This window comes from Amblyomma maculatum, chromosome 1 (assembly GCF_055883805.1).
Source record: "Amblyomma maculatum isolate TAMU_Amacu chromosome 1, ASM5588380v1, whole genome shotgun sequence".
NCBI classification, from domain to species: domain Eukaryota; kingdom Metazoa; phylum Arthropoda; class Arachnida; order Ixodida; family Ixodidae; genus Amblyomma; species Amblyomma maculatum.
Window position 1 is genome coordinate 58,942,331 of NC_139344.1, and position 15,431 is coordinate 58,957,761.

Sequence of the window (15,431 nt, forward strand, 5' to 3'; positions counted from 1 at the left end):
ATCCTGGTCACGGCGTTTTATTTTACTTCATTTTCTGATTTTTACAACCCTTCTCTTCGCTCTCTTTGTCCCTTATCTGTGGTTTCGTGCTACTTGTCCAAGGCTCATTAGAACTAGATATCCTTGTCAAAGGCGCTTTCCACTTGCGCACCGTCCCTCTTGGACAGCCGTCATCGTATAGTGGTTAGTACCTTGCGTTGTGGCCGCAATAGCCCAGGTTCGAATCCTGGTCACGGCATTTTATTTTACTTCATTTTCCGATTTTTACAACCCTTCTCTTCGCTCTCTTTGTCCCTCCTCTGTGGTTTCGTGCTACTTGTCCAAGTTTCATTAGAACTAGATATCCTTGTCAACGGAGCTTTCCATTTGCACAGCGTCCCTCTCGGACAGCCGTGATTCTGCTTCCGGCCACGCCAGTGAACGGACGCAGGATGCAGGGCTCCTCAGGAGCGGCTTCAGCGGCCATGTCAGGCCGCGGTAACAGGACTGCTGAACAGGATGGTACTTATCAAGTTGTTTTGCCTGCACTGCCAACAGGTCGGTTTGTTTTGAATACGGTTTTTTGCACGCCGATATCAGGGCCCGCCCTTACCGGGTGGAAGATTTCCGCGACGCGTTGGCACAGCATTCGCTGATCCCCGATGTTGTTGCGATGGGGGCGTATCGGATGAGCCACGTCTGGGCTGTCACTCTCAAGGATCCTGAAGCGGTGACCAAGCTTGTTAGTGTCGGTGAGTTGTGTGTGAATAACGGTCGCTGCTTGGTAATTGACCCGGCCTACCAGGACGTGCGACTGAAACTTCACTGGCTTTTACACAACGTGCCAGACGAGGATGTGCGTGCTGCCTTTACGGCGTATGGAAAGGTGTTGGAAGTTACAAGGGAGCGCTCGCGTGTGAAAGGTATGGTAGAAAAATGCTCAACTACTAGACTTGTCACGCTTAAGTTTAAAGCTGGCGTGAAGCTGGATGACCTGCCACATCAGTTGAACGTTAGCGGTGAGCTGGCGGTCGTTGTTGTGCCAGGCAGACCTCCCTTGTGCCTACGCTGTCGGAGCACGGGCCACATTCGCAAAGAGTGCCGGGTTCCTCGCTGCGGAACCTGTCGACGGTTCGGTCATGAAGACAGCCAGTGTGCACGTACCTACGCAAGTATTGCCGGACCTGGGACCAGCGAGGACACGTCCGAGTTGATAATGGATGAGGTGGATGCGGAGGAGGCGGCCGACATTAGAGGACAGTCAAAGAAACAGGACGCGCCTTCCATTACGGTTTTAACTAAGCATAAGGTGACGGTCTCAAGTAAAAGAAATGAAACTCGGCACGTCTCGCACGTTCGATCGCAGGACCAACAGGACCACGAAAGCGCTTCAAAGGAAGCGTCAGAAGACGTAATCAAGTTTTCTGACGCTGAGGAGCATCTGAGCACTGAGCCTCCTTGCGCTGATGCCATGGAAGTTGGGCCGGAGACAGCGGCCTTAATTGCCTCAAAACGTCCACACGAGGAAAGCTTCGAGGAGACTCAGCTGCCAGGAGGCGTTTGTGGTGAACCACCGCCGAAAACTGCGGGAATCCGAAGATCGACTTTGAGACCGAAGCCGAACTTCTCTGCCGACACGCGGCAGGCGGGGAAACCGCCTCCGTAGGTTTTGTTGTGTCCTGAACGATTTGTGGGTCAGCTGCCTACCGACCAGCGTCAGGAACATTCTTCCACCAAGCGGGGCGTGTGTGGAAAAAAAAAATGAAAAACGCTGCTTGGACTTCGTTTGAATGCAGCCCGACGTTCTGCTGGGAGGACAATACGTGCACACATATGCCGCTCTTCTTCAGAAGCGGAGGCCACGCAACCATGAAGGTAGGCCCCATGCGGGTACGGGCGGCCCTTTCTAACACATGACTCTCAAGCTTAATTCGGCGTTACACGTAGCTACTTTGAATGTTAGAGGGCTGGGAGCGAGAAGGCGACAATGACAGCTCAGTTGCCTCCTTGTGGACAATGATATAGATATATCAGCTGTGCAAGAGTCAAAGATTGAGAGCCAAGAAAGCACTGACCGTATGGTGGCTTCTTTTCAAACAAACTTTTATGTGTGTGTATGCCATTCTGTTGGTGTGTCGGGTGGATGCCTTTTATTTATACGTAACACGCTGGGAGTAAGTGTAGAGTTCGTTTTTGCCTGTCCAAGTGGTCGGCTTTTGGTTACTGATTTTACCTACTGTAACTTATGCTGGCGTGTTGTGTGTGTGTATGCTCCCAATTCAGAATGCGAACGTGAATTGTTTTTCGAGTCTATTGAATTGTGGTTGAAGGTCGGCAAAATCTTGCTTGTACTTGGCGATTACAACAGTGTGTGCGCAGCTGTGGACCGAGCGGCGAAGTGTAAACCTCGAAGAGACAGAAGCTCCCAGCTGTTGAATGCACTTGTGCATGAATACGGCCTTGAGGATGTTAGTAGTGTGTTCTCCACTGGAAACCAACAAAAGTTCACGCACTTTCAGCGAGATAGCCATGCTAGATTGGACAGGGTGTATGCCTCGGTTGATCTTGTTTCCCTATGTACTGCCTATGAGGTCAAACCTGTGTCTTTCAGCGATCATTGTCTCGTGAGGGCAGTGTTCGGTAGGGCAGGAAAGAAATCGCGCTTTAACTGGTACTTATGGAAACTGAATGCCAAACTTCTCGCCGATGAAGAGTTCCTTACGGAAGTTAAGACCGAGTTTGAAGATCTTCTGTCTATGCGATCAGTAAGTTTTGCAGCGGAATGGGACAGCTTCAAAGAGTGGGTGAAATTCAAATCCATAGAAAAGAGCAGTAAGGTGCGGCATAAAGAGAAAGAAAAAGAAAAAGAACTGAATGAACAACTCCAGTTTCTTTTGAGCATGGAAAGTTCATTGCCAGGGCATTTCGCCAGTAAAATACGAGAGATAAAAAGTGAGTTGGAAACAATCGACAGTGAAAGATACACAGCGGCTGTCATACGTGCAAGGGCTGAAAAATTTTGGGCTGGAGAAGTGCCGACAAAACGAGCCCTAGCAGACGAAAAAAGATACGCCTGCCAGAAAGAAATAAGGAGTATAAGGTGTGCCGGCCATATCACTGAAGATGCTAAAGATATTCAGCGTGCGGTAGCAGAGTACTTCGAAGAACTGCTTAGCGCTAAGCTTGAGACTGTAGGCGGCTTTCAAACAGATTTTCTAAGACTGATGCCTGCACTGGATGAGGAAAGTAAAGCGCGCCTAGAAACACCGATAACGTTGCAGGAGATAGAAACTGCAATAGATGACCTGACACCTGGGAAAGCACCTGGGCCGGATGGTCTAAGCGCTGCCTTCTTTAAAACCTTTCAGCAGTATGCGGCTCAGTGTATGCTCGATGTAATCACTGAAGCTTATGAACGTAATACTGTTCCATTGTCTTTCGCTACATCGCACATTGTGCTAATACCCAAGACAGATGATCCACAGAAAAGACTGTTGGTGGGGTCATATCGACCGATTAGCCTCACCAATTTTGACTACAAGGTGTATATGAAGGTTTTAGCAAAAAGACTGCAAAGCGTAATAAAAAAACTGGTTGGGTCTCATCAAACGTGCGGCATCAAGGGTCGATCCATTGCCATGAATATACATGTCGCAAGAACCGTACTAGAATGTGTTGATGCACTCGGTGGTCAGATAGCCATGATGCAGTTAGATTTGGCGAAAGCCTTTGACCGTGTTTCTGAAGAAATACTTTTTTCCATTCTGGAGCATTCTAACCTTGGAAAAGTCATAGTGGAGGGTGTTAAAATGGTTTACACGAACTGCACGACTCGTATTATAGTGAATGGTGAACTGATCGACTGACAGCATCGCAGTACGTTCATCGGTAAGGCAGGGCTGCCCGCTCTCACCCCTGCTTTTTGCACTGTATTTAGAGCCACTTTGCTTGGCTATCATTGATAGCGATCGCATTTTAGGGTTCAAGTTTCAATCAGCACACGTGAAAATGCTAGCATATGCTGATGACATAGCAGTGTTTTGTGCAACTAGAAAGAGCATCTTTGAAGTTACGGGTGTCGTCCAAACATTTTGTGATCAAACCGGATGTAAGATCAATTGGGAGAAAAGCTCTTGGTTTTGGCATGGTGATTGGGACGCGGCACCTGATTTCTTCTGTAAGCTGGGATGGTCCGCTCTCTCAACGCGATATCTAGGCGTGCCTTTAGATTGTTATCGAGATCCCAACGTGCACTGGATGAAAGAAACATCCAGAGCGAAAGAAAAAGCGGATGCCTGGCAAGGAAGGCAACTCTCAATGTTTTCGCGCGCTTCTATTTGCAATGTTTTTCTTATTTCGAGGCTGTGGTACCTCATGAATGTGTTGTGTGTCTCACGAACCTCAATTCAGAAAATGCACCGCGTTTTTGCTGTTTTTATTTGGGCATCCACATGGGAAAAAACCGCCCGGACGAATTTGTTTATTTCTGTTAAAAGGGGCAGGCTTGGCCTTGCCCATTTGTTCTTGCGTCAAGTTGTTTCGCGATTTATATTCCTGCGTGATCAAAAAGATACCTTTCTGAGAACTGTGATGCAAGTGCGATTGCAGATGCTGCTCCCTGATTGGATTGTTTCATGTGAAAGCATGCCTGGTACTGTGACTGGCTACCTGCGCGAGGTTGTTTTTTCGTGCAAGTTGCTGGAAGTGCGGTTTTCTTTTGATTATCTTTTCAATGTTCCCAGAAAAAACTGTATAAAGATCTCATTGACGTGATGCTGCCGGTGCCTTTTTACCGCGCATTACACTGTGGAGGCCCAGGGCAGGACGTTTTGAAAAGAGTCAAGAAGATGCCCGTGAGGCCATCTGCTAAAACGTTCCTTTTCAAACTTCACTCTAATACGCTCCCTGTTAAAACCTGGCTGAATGAAAAAGGTATCTTCGTCCCATGGACAACGAATTGCCTGTTGTGCAAAAAACCGGAGACAATTAAGCACGTCTTCTTACAGTGTTGGGATGCTGTCTTTCTATGGGACGTCCTCCAAAGGACAATTAAAAAGGAACTTCCCCTAACTCCGTACGGTATCAGATTCCTTCCAGTGCAGAACGATGATGCACCTTATGAATTAATTATGCTTCTTGGCCTCCATAGTTTGTGGAAAACACGAATGCAGGTGCGTCATGCAGATATAGATACAGAATCTGCGCGTGAAAACTTTATTGAAAGTGCTGTTTATGTACGCGAAAGTTTTAGGAAGCAGCAGGATCCGCCGCCACAATGGCATTGTCTCTTTGATGAGTTAGTGCACTTGAAAAGATTTTAGCCACGTACGCGTCAGCTCAAGTGTAGTTGACGTTTTTTCATAATGTGTATTTTTTTTTAGTTTCACGGCAGTAAAGAAAAAAAAAGAAAAAAAGTACCTTGCGTGTTGGCCGCAATAACCCAGGTTCGAATCCTGGTCACGGCATTTTATTTTACTTTATTTCCCGATTTTTACAGCCCTTCGTTTCGCTCTCTTTGTCCCTCCTCTGTGGTTTCGTGCTACCTGTCCAAGGTTCTTTAGAACTAAATATCCTTGTCAAAGGCGCTTTCCACTTGCGCACCGTCCCTCTTGGACAGCCGTCATCGTATAGTGGTTAGTACCTTGCGTTGTGGCCGCAATAGACCAGGTTCGAATCCTGGTCACGGCATTTTATTTTACTTCATTTTCCGATTTTTACAAACCTTCTCTTCGCTCTCTTTGTCCCTCATCTGTGGTTTCGTGCTACCTGTCCAAGGTTCTTGAGAACTAGATATCCTTTTCAACGGCGCTTTTCATTTGCACACCGTCCCTCTCGGACAGCCGTGATTCTGCTTCCGGCCACGCCAGTAAACGGACGCAGGATGCAGGGCTCCTCAGGAGCGGCTTCAGCGGCCATATGTCAGGCCGCGGTAACAGGACTGCGGAACAGGACAATACTTACCAGGTTGTTTTGCCTGCACTGCCCACAGGTCGGTTTGTTTTGAATACCGTTTTTTTGCATGCCGATATCAGGGCCCGCCCGTACCGGGTGGAAGATTTCCGGGATGCTTTGGCGCAACACTCGCTAATCCCCGACGTTATCGCAATGGGGGCGTATCGGATGAGCCACGTCTGGGCCGTCACTCTCAAAGATACTGAAGCGGTGAACAAGATTGTAAGTGTAGGTGAGCTGTGTGTAAAAAACGGTCGCTGCTTGGTGATTGACCCGGCGAACCAGGACGTGTGACTCAAACTTCACTGGCTGCTACACAACGTGCCAGACGAGGATGTTCGTGCTGCATTTGCGCCGTACGGAAAGGTGTCGGAGGTTTCCCTGGAGCGCTGGCGTGTTAAATGTATGCTAGAAAAGGGCTCCACCACTAGACTCGTCACGCTGAAGCTGAAAGCTCGCTTGAAGCTCGACGACCTTCCGCATCAGTTGAATGTTAGCGGCGAGCTGGCGCTAGTGATTGTGCCAGGCAGACCCCCGTTGTGCCTACGCTGCCAGAGTACGGGTCACATCCGCAAAGAGTACCGGGTTCCTCGCTTCGGAACCTGTCGACGGTTCGGGCATGAAGAGAGCCAGTGTGCTCGTACCTACGCTAGCATTGCCGGGCCTGGAACCAGCGAAGACTCGTCCGAGTTAATTATGGACGAGGCGGATGCGGAGGAGGCTGCTGACATTAGAGGTCAGTCAACGAAACAGGACGCGCCTTCCATGACGGTTTTAAAGAAGAATAAGGTGACGGCTTCTAATGAACAGAATGAAACTCTGCATGTCTTGAACGTTCCATCCCAGGACCATGAAAGCACGTCAAAGGAAGCGTCAGAAGACGTAATCAAATTTTCTGATGCTGAGGACCATCTCAGTACTGAGCCTTCCTGTACTGATGCCATGGAGGTTGGGCCGGAGACAGCATCCTTAATTGCCGCGAAACGTCCGCACGAAGAAAGCGTCGAGGAGACTCAGCTGCCAGGCGGTGTTTGTGGTGAACCGCCTCCGAAAACTTCGGGCATCCGAAGAGCAACTTTGCGACCGAAGCCGAACTTCTCGGCCGACACGCGGCAGGCGGGGAAACCGCCTCCGTAGTTTTGTGGTGTCCTGAACGATTTGTGGGTCGGCTGCCTACCGACCAGCGTCAGGGACATTCTGCAACCAAGAGGGGCGTGTGTGGAAAAAAAATGAAAGACGGTGCTTGGACTTCGTTTGAATGCAGCCCGATGTTCTGCTGGGAGGACATTACATGCACACATACGCCGCTGTTCTTCAGAAGCGGAGGCCACGCAACCATGAAGAAACGGGCGTCTCTTTCTAATTCATGACTCTTAAGCTTAATTTACCGTTACACGTAGCTACTTTGAATGTCAGAGGGCTGGGAGCGAGAAGGCGACAATGCCAGCTCAGTCGCCTCCTTCTGGATAATGATATAGATATAGCAGCTGTGCGAGTGTCAAAGATTGGGAGCCAAGAAAGCACTGACCGTATGGTGCCTTCTTTTCAAGCAAACTTTTATGTGTGTGTATGCCATTCTGTTGGTGTATCGGGTGGATGCCTTTTATTTATACGTAACACGCTGGGAGTAAGTGTAGAGTTCGTTTTTGCCTGTCCAAGTGGTCCGCTTTTGGTTACTGATTTTACCTACTGTAATTTATGCTGGCGTGTTGTGTGTGTGTATGCTCCCAATTCAGAATGCGAACGTGAATTGTTTTTTGAGTCTATTGAATTGTAGTTGAAGGTCGACAAAATCTTGCTTGTACTTGGCGATTACAACTGTGTGTGCGCAGCTGTGGACCGAGCGGCGAAGTGTAAACCTTGAAGAGACAGAAGCTCCGAGCTGTTGAATGCACTTGTGCATGAATACGGCCTTGAGGATGTTGGTAGTTTTTTCTCCACTGGAAACCAACCAGAGTTCACGCACTTTCAGCGAGAGAGCCATGCTAGATTGGACAGGGTGTATGCCTCGGTTGATCTTGTTTCCCTATGTACTGCATATGAGGTCAAACCTGTGTCTTTCAGCGATCATTGTCTCGTGAGTGCAGTGTTCGGTAGGGCAGGAAAGAAATCGCGCTTTAACTGGTACCTATGGAAACTGAATGCCAAACTTCTCGCCGATGAAGAGTTCCTTACGGAAGTTAAGACCGAGTTTGAAGATCGTCTGGATATGCGACCAGTAAGTTTTGCAGCGGAATGTGACAGCTTCAAAGAGTGGGGGAAATTGAAATCCATAGAAAAGAGCAGTAAGGTGCGACATAAAGAGAAAGAAAAAGAAAAAGAACTGAATGAACAACTTCAGTTTTTTTTTTGAACATGGAAAGTACTGTGCCAGGGCATTTCGCCAGTAAAATACGAGAGATTAAAAGGGAGCTGGAAACAATCGACAGCGAAAGATACACAGCGGCTGTCATACGTGCAAGGGCTCAAAAACTTTGGGCTGGAGAAGTGCCGACAAAACGAGCCCTAGCAGACGAAAAAAGATACGCCTGCCAGAAAGAAATAAGGAGTATAAGGTATGCCGGCCATATCACTGAAGATGCTAAAGATATTCAGCGTGCGGTGGCAGAGCACTTCGAAGAACTGCTTAGCGCTAAGCTTGAGACTGTAGGCGGCTTTCAAACAGATTTTCTAAGACTGATGCCTGCACTGGATGACGAAAGTAAAGCGCGCCTAGAAACACCAATAACGTTGGAGGAGATAGAAACTGCAATAGATGACCTGACACCTGGGAAAGCACCTGGGCCGGATGGTCTAAGCGCTGCCTTCTTTAGAACCTTTCAGCAGTATGCGGCTCAGTTTATGCTCGATGTAATCACTGAAGCTTATGAACGTAATACTGTTCCATTGTCTTTCGCTACATCGCACATTGTGCTAATACCCAAGACAGATGATCCACAGAAACGACTGTTGGTGGGGTCATATCGACCGATTAGCCTCCCCAATGTTGACTACAAGGTGTATATGAAGGTTTTAGCAAAAAGACTGCAAAGCGTAATAAAAAAACTGGTTGGGTCTCATCAAACGTGCGGCGTCAAGGGTCGATCCATTGCCATGAATAAACATGTCGCAAGAACCGTACTAGAATGTGTTGATGCACTCGGTGGTCAGATAGCCATGATGCAGTTAGATTTGGCGAAAGCCTTTGACCGTGTTTCTCACGAAATACTTTTTCCATTCTGGAGCGTTCTAACCTTGGAAAAGTCATAGTGGAGGGTGTTAAAATGGTTTACGCGAACTGCACGACCCGTATTATAGTGAATGGTGAACTGACTGACAGCATCGCAGTCGTTCATCGGTAAGGCAGGGCTGCCCGCTCTCACCCCTGCTTTTGCACTGTATTTATCGCCACTTTGCTTGGATATCATTGATAGCGATCGCATTTTAGGGTTCAAGCTGCAATCAGCACACGTGAAAATGCTAGCATATGCTGATTACATAGCAGTGTTTTGTGCAACTAGAAAGAGCATCTGTGAAGTTACGGGTGTCGTCCAAACATTTTGTGTTCAAACCGGATGTAAGATCAATTGGGAGAAAAGCTCTGGGTTTTGGCACGGTGATTGGGACGCGGCACCTGATTTCTTCTGTAAGCTGCGATGGTCTGCTCTCCCAACGCGATATCTAGGCGTGCCTTTATATTGTTATCGAGATCCCAACGTGAACTGGATGGAAGAAACATCCAGAGCGAAAGAAAAAGCGGATGCCTAGCAAGGAAGGCAACTCTCAATGTTTTCGCGCGCTTCTAATTGCTATGTTTTTCTTATTTCGAGGCTGTGGTACCTCATGAATGTGTTGTGTGTCTCACGAACCTCAATTCAGAAAATGCACCGCGTTTTTGCTGTTTTTATTTGGGCATCCACATGGGAAAAAACCGCCCGGACGAATTTGTTTATTTCTGTTAAAAGGGGCGGGCTTGGCCTTGCCCATTTGTTCTTGCGTCAAGTTGTTTCGCGATTTATATTCCTGCGTGATCAAAAAGATACCTTTCTGAGAACTGTGATGCAAGTGCGATTGCAGAGGCTGCTCCCTGATTGGATTGTGTCATGTGAAAGCATGCCTGGTACTGTGACTGGCTACCTGCGCGAGGTTGTTTTTTCGTGCAAGTTGCTGGAAGTGCGGTTTTCTTTTGATTATCTTTTCAATGTTCCCAGAAAAAAACTGTATAAAGATCTCATTGATGTGATGCTACCGGTGCCTTTTTACCGGGCATTACACTGTGGAGGCCCAGGGCAGGACGTTTTGAAAAGAGTCAAGAAGATGCCCGTGAGGCCATCTGCTAAAACGTTCCTTTTCAAACTTCACTCTAATACGCTCCCTGTTAAAACCTGGCTGAATGAAAAAAGTATCTTCGTCCCATGGACAACAAATTGCCTGTTGTGCAAAAAACCGGAGACAATTGAGCACGTCTTCTTACAGTGTTGGGATGCTGTCTTTCTATGGGACGTCCTCCAAAGGACAATTAAAAAGGAACTTCCCCTAACTCCGTACGGTATCAGATTCCTTCCAGTGCAGAACGATGATGCACCTTATGATTTAATTATGCTTCTTGGCCTCCATAGTTTGTGGAAAACACGAACGCAGGTGCAGAACGCAGATATAAATACACGATCTGCGCGTGAAAACTTCAATGAAAGTGCGGTGTATATACGCGAAACTTTCAGGATGCAGCAGGATCCACCACAATGGCAATGTCTATTTGATGAGTTGGGGAACCTGAAAAGATTTTAGCCGCGTACGCGTTAGCTCAAGTGTAGTTGACGTGTTTTATCATGTGTATTTTTGTTTTGTGTTTCACGGCAATAAAAAAAAAATCGGACAGCCGTGATCGTATAGTGGTTAGTACCTTGCGTTGTGGCCGCAATAACCCAGGTTCGAATCCTGGTCACGGCATTTTATTTTACTTCATTTTCCGATTTTTACAACCCATCTCTTAGCTCTCTTTGTCCCTCCTCTGTGGTTTCGTGCTACTTGTCCAAGGTTCATTAGAAATAGATATCCTTGGCAACGGTGCTTTCCATTTGCACACCGTCCCTCTCGGACAGCCGTCATGGTATAGTGGTTAGTACCTTGCGTTGTGGCCGCAATAACCCAGGTTCAAATCGTGGTCACGGCATTTTATTTTACTTCATTTTCCGATTTTTACAACCATTCTCTTCGCTCTGTTTGTCCCTCCTCTGTGGTTTCGTGCTACTTGTCCAAGGTTCTTTAGAACTAGATATCCTTGTCAACGGCGCTTTCCATTTGCACACCGTCCCTCTCGGACAGCCGTGATCGTACAGATTCTGCTTCCGGCCACCGTAGTGAACGGTCGCAGAATCATGTGCTCCAGCGGAGCGGCGATAGCGGCCCTTTCCAGCCGCGGAAACAGGCTTGACGACATGGACGATAGCGAATATCAGATTATTCTGCCAACTTTGCCCACCGGACGCGTTGTTTTTAACACGCTTTTTTTGCACGGAGGTGTGCGAGTCAGGCCATACAGGGTCGAGGATTTCCGCGACGCTCTGGTCAAGGCTGGTGCGCTCCCCGACGTTGTGGCGTTGGGGGCGTATCAGATCAACCATGTTTGGGCGGTCACGTTAAGCAGCACAGAAGCAACGAAGAAATTGGCGGCTTTCAAGGAACTCGAAGTTAAGGGACGCCGTTGCCTCATTATTGATCCCGAAGACCAACAGGTGAAGCTGCGACTTCACTGGATGTTGCACGGTGTGGCAGACGACGACATCCGGACCGCTTTTGCTGCGTTTGGGAATGTGACCGAGGTGACCCGGGAAAGGTGGAGAGTTCAAGGCGTCCAGGAGAAGGGGTCCACCACGAGGACTGTGCTCCTCAAATTGAAACCCGGCATTAAGGTCGGCGACTTACCTCACCAGCTGCGAGTTGCCGGAGAGCTAGCCCTTGTCGTGGTGCCTGGGCGAGCGATGCAGTGCCTGCGCTGCCGCGGTACCGGTCACGTTCGACGTGAATGTAAGGTACCGCGTTGTCCAAAGTGTAGACGCTACGGACATGACGAGGCTGCCTGTGTGCTTTCGTACGCTTCGGCCGCGGGACATGGAACTGCGGAACGGTCGGCGGAGCTCACAATGGACGTGGTCGAGGCGGAGGAGGCGGCGAAGGGTGCCGGAGAGGTGCGAACGAAGACACGGGAGACGGATTCGTCGGTGGACTCGGCAGAAAGCGGCAATGCTGCGAGGGATGTGGGGAGAGCGGACTCTGCACCTGAGCTCCCTAGCAATGAGGAAGGCACGGCACTTGAGCCGGCAAACGGTATGGAGCAGGGTAATGGGGAGGAGCACTCGGACACCAGCGGTGTTCGTAAGCCAGGCGTCCCAGCCCCAGACAAGCGATCCCACACACAGTCCGAACCCGAAGGTAACCAGGTGTCAGCCCCAAGCGTCGACGAGCCACCAGCAAAAACGGGGCAATCCCGGCGGTCCACGCTACGTCCGCGGCCAAACATTTCATCAGAGAGACGGGCAGCGGATAAAGTGCCCCCGCTGCCGGGTCAGCCATTCGCACCGGACGGGGATGGATCCAATGACGGCGTCTAGCAACGCGCTAGACGGGAAAGGTAAGCACCATGCTTTCGGGCTCTTCACCCTTGATGAAAATGGCGCCCGAAACCACCTTAAGAGTAGCCACGTTAAGTGTCAGGGGATTGGCAGGCAAAAAGAAGCAGAGCCAGGTGCACCGGCTCTTAACTGACCACGATATTGACGTGCTTGCCGTGCAAGAATCTAAGGTTGATGGGGAGGAAGAGACCGGGAGCATGGTGCGACGTTTCACGGCTAGATTTTACGCCATTGTTAGCCACGCAGTTGGGACATCGGCCGGGTGTGTATTGTTCGTCAAAAAGCTGCCTGGTCTGGTTGTAAAGGGCTACTCCTCATGCTCTTCTGGACGGTGTGTAGTGGCTGATTGTGTATACAGCGGTGTTGAGTGGCGCATTATTTGTGTGTACGCTCCTAACTGTGTGGAGGAAAGAACAGTGTTTTTCGAGAATGTTATGCAGCAGTTAAGTACGGAAAGGCAGGTAGTATTGATGGGCGATTTTAACTGTGTACTGAATGCTCGAGACAAAACCAGCACACGCGGATTCAGAGACAAGACCACTGAAATGTTATGCCAGTTAACAAGCGAATGGAATATGGAGGATGTGGCTGATTGCTTGGAAGGACCGCGTGCCGTTCAGTACACGCACTTCCAAGGTTCTAGCCACGCGCGTCTGGACAGAATTTACGCGTCGCTGGATTTGATTCCTTCATGCAATGAATACCGAGTGGTGCCTATGACATTCACGGATCACTGTTTGGTGCAATGCTTATTCGGCACCAAAAAACGAAGCAATGCATTCAGCTGGGAGTTATGGAAATTTAACAATAAATTGCTTAGTGATGATGCCTTTAGACGCGTGGTATTGAATGAATTGATTAAAGTGAGGCCAGGGACTTTGCTCGAAATCTGGAAACAGTGGGAGTTGTGCAAGGAACAGATTAAAATTAAAGCCATTGACAGATCCAGTTGCCTGACGTACGAGAAGAAAATTACAGAAACCCAGCTTAAGGCTTTGCTCGCAAAACTACACGAACAGGAATGTAAGGCACCTGGCAGATGGATAGAGGATATTCGAAAAATAAAAGAACAGATTAACTTGATAGAAGAAGACAGATACCAAGGAGCGTTAGTGCGTGCAAGAGCGGAAAAATTGGCCATGGATGAGACGCCGACAAAAAGATCGTTGGGAATAGAAAAAGCAAATGCAAGGCGAAATCACGTGGCAGAGGTAGATTGGGCAGGACGCACAGAAACCGATAACGAAGGAATCGCGAAAGCTTTCCGGTAGTATTATGAAGATCTATTTTCGTCCCGAGAGGTTTATTTGGACCGTTTTAAAGAATCCTTTCTTGACGCGATGCCAAAAATTGACGAGGAACAAAAAGAAAGACTGGAGCGGCCAATAAGCGAAAAAGAAGTGCAGCAGGCAGTAGAAAATTTAAACCCAGGGAAATCACCCGGGCCTGATGGCCTGAGTGCGGCTTTTTATAAAGAGTTCAAGGAACAGCTATCTCCTTTGTTGTGTGCCTTATTTATTGAAGCGTATGAACTGAAGGCACTGCCTGCGTCTTTCGGATCGTCGCACACAGTACTTATTCCGAAAACTGACCAACCACATAAGCTTAGGCAGTTGTCGTCTTACAGGCCCATTGCTCTGACAAACGTTGATTACAAGATTTATATGAAGGTGTTTGCTGGCAGACTACAAACGGTTATATGCGAACTAGTGGGCCCACACCAAACGTGCGGTATCAAAGGGCGATCTATCTTTCAGAACATTCACAAAGCGCGAAGTGTGCTCGAATGCTGCGATGGAACTCATGCATGTGTTGCGTTACTGCAGTTGGACTTGGAGAAAGCTTTTGATTGTGTGGCACATACTATTCTGTTCAGTATATTAGACTATGTTAATGTCGGCTCTGTTATTCGAGAGGGAGTGGCTTTGGCGTACCGTAACTGCACTACGAGATTAATTGTCAATAAGTCACTGGGGGCCCCCATCAACGTACGACGTTCGGTGCGCCAAGGTTGCCCCCTCAGCCCTCTTTTGTTCGGCATTTATATTGAAACGTTGTGTTTAAGCATCCTACAAAACAATGACATTGATGGTTTTCGACTGCAGGGGTCAGAAGTCAAATTGCTGGCTTACGCAGACGACGTTGCGGTTTTTTGTGTAAATAAGGAGAGCATAAAGAGGACAGTGGATGTGGTAAAACATTTTAGCAATGTCACAGGGAGTAAAGTTAACTGGGGTAAGTGCCTGGGATTTTGGCACGGAGAATGGCAGCTGACCCCCGACACTTTCGCTAATATGTCGTGGGTTACAATGACTGCAAAGTACTTGGGTGTGCCCTTGAAATTTTACAAGGAAAGCCAGCCATACTGGCTAGAGCAGGTCAAAGAAACCAGTGAAAAAGCGGAGAAATGGAAAAGTGCTCAATTATCAATATTTGCAAGAGCCGCAGTTTGCAACCTGTTTTTAATTAGTAAGTTATGGTATGTTATGCAAGTGTTGCATTGCTCCCGTGTAAATGTGCAAAAATTGCATCGAGTTTTTGCGGTGTTTGTTTGGGCCTCGAGGTGGGAGAGGTGCAGTCGGACAAATTTGTTCCGGCAGGTGAAGCATGGGGGGCTTGGTCTCGGTCATTTGTTTGTGCGACAGATTGTCAACCGGTTTATGTTTTTTAGGGATGCCAGCGATCCATTCCTGCCCACAGTGTGTCAACAAAGACTTGGTCGAGCGTTGCCTGATTTCGTAGTTTATACTCAATGTATGCCTGGTTCTCTGTTTGGATTCTTTAGGGAAATTGTTTTGAGCGTGAAATTCTTAAGCGCACGTTTTTCGAAAGAGTATTTAAGTAATGTTAACAGGAGAACATTATACAAGGATGTTTGTGAAGTGGTCT

At 48.2% G+C, this 15,431-nt stretch overlaps 1 non-coding gene across 1 annotated transcript; it reads left to right on the forward strand.

Annotated features, from left to right (window-relative positions):
- The first annotated feature begins 10,788 nt into the window (after positions 1–10,788).
- On the forward strand, positions 10,789–10,860 carry TRNAH-GUG (transfer RNA histidin (anticodon GUG)). The gene has a single exon. It is a non-coding gene; the product is annotated as a tRNA-His (tRNA).
- The last annotated feature ends 4,571 nt before the right edge of the window (positions 10,861–15,431 follow it).